Below are 2,146 nucleotides of genomic sequence, written 5' to 3'. Positions count from 1 at the left end.
TTTTAACTTCTGAATATAAATATTTTATTTAATCATTATATTTTACATAATATAATTCTTAATTTTAAAATCCTAAAAATTTAACAATAAGGTCTAGCTGTCAGTACAAGCTGACTTTATCACACCACTGTCTGATTCCTATTTAGAAAACTACTAAGTGCCAGGTACCATGTAAGGCACTAAAGATAAAGAGAGGCAACCCCATCCTTGTCCTCAAGGATCTCACACTCCAGTGGGGACCACGGATGTGTTACCAGGTGATGACAAAGGATCTGTGCTCTACTGGAGGCATGAGTGGAGTCCTAACGATACAGGAGGCCCAGGGAAGCCATCAACTCATGGTGGTGGTCAGGAAAGCCACGCAAAGGAGATGATCTTCCATGGAATCCAGAAAGAGGATGAGAAAGGTGTCAGGTGGAGTAGACAGGACTGGTCAGTCTCAGCATGGAAGGGGAAGCAGGTGCACAAAGACTCATGTTCTTGCAGTATCTTGCGGTCTGGCATGGCTGGAGAGGGCTGTGGTGGGGAACGGCCAGGGATAAAAACATTTGGGGAGGCTAGAAGATGATTACGAAGCACTCATAATCATCACCACACACTTCAATGTTTAATTAAACCCTAATTTTTCCTGGGTGTATATACTCAAAAATGTTTGCTTCTTATGAAGATAAATCTTCATTTTAACCCATATAATACTGATCCATTTATCTGTCCTACTGACTATACAGAGACAGAGGAATTCTTTGGATTAGTGCCTACATGAAACCCTTGTGGAAAATTTTTTTTCTTCTTGAATGATTAGTTCCTTTGATCTCTTTCATTCCAAACAAAGGGACACAAGACTTTTGTTCCCTATTATTAGACTGGCCCAGAGTGGCAAAAGCTTAAAAGAATATCTTAAAAATCAGATATCTTTCGGAGGCACACAACTGGTCAGTAGCAGGGCTGAATAGAAGATCTAGTTTTTATGTCCAGGCATCTGTACACTACACTATGATTCCACCTTAATTTCAAATCTTAGCCACATGTTAGTCACCCTCCTGGGTAATTCTGTCGTTTCCTGTGACACGGTGATACGGAAAACATTTGAAATGTAAAAGGATATTACATGATTCAGAGAACTAGGAAGATTGGCCTAAAAAAATGAGCTAGCTTGAGCAGTGAGCACATAAAATCTCTGAAAAACAGTCAAAACCTTATCGGAAACATTTGAAAACCAAAGTCTTTGAACCCAGAACTATAAAGGGAAGATCTTAAAAAAATTGTTTTGCTTTGTGTGTGTTCAGTATATTCAATTAATATGAGAACTTGGTTTCCAAACATACGGAAGAGATTTTTCCATCAAAAGAAGAACTTTTTACTGAGTTTCAAATTTCTAGTCGTTGCCTGTCATTTGATATAAAATATCTGATTTTCAAGATTTTTTAAAAACTGCATGAAAAAGTAGGTAAAATTGCTTTCTCTTCCAAAACGGAATACAGGTGTTTGCGGGGGCCTCTATAGTAAGTCTAGCCTCCTCAGTGACAATGTGACGATTCAATACGGGCTGAGAAGACAAAATACACGAAATGGCAGATGAGCACACTCACGTTCCTGGCAGGAAAGCCAGAAGAATCCTTCAGGAAAGGGATTCCTATCTCCAGAGGGAACTGTGGAAGGAATCCAGAGAGAAGAAAGCTGTGGAAACACCTGAGAACAACCACCTAAAGCTATGTGGCCACAGGTATCAGGGTTACCGAAAAGAGCTAAGTGATAGGACATGTTTTTTATTTGCTGTCTGGAAATACCTGCTCAGCATCAGCTCAACAAGCAGAAAGCCCACCTCTGGTAGTCCTTCCCATTTACCTTCACAACTCGCAGGTGACCTGGTTTGGTTTACCACACACCCACCCACCCAGTATTATACCTAACCATCTCTTCCTGGTCAACAGGAGGAGTCGACCAAAAAGGAGTGGTTTGGATTCCATCTCTGACTCGACCTTGGGAAGAGATATTGTCAAATACACCTACAGTTTGGACCGTGATGACTGAGACCACGCCTAACCCTGGACCTGCCCTCCTGGCATCCATGTGTACCTCTGTTACAGGAATTATCACAGTGTTTTGTAGCTTTCTATAGTCTTGTTCCACTGGACTACAAACACCT

Source organism: Molossus molossus, unplaced genomic scaffold, assembly GCF_014108415.1.
Source record: "Molossus molossus isolate mMolMol1 unplaced genomic scaffold, mMolMol1.p scaffold_m16_p_10, whole genome shotgun sequence".
NCBI lineage: Eukaryota > Metazoa > Chordata > Mammalia > Chiroptera > Molossidae > Molossus > Molossus molossus.
Note: the sequence above shows the minus strand (reverse complement) of the source record.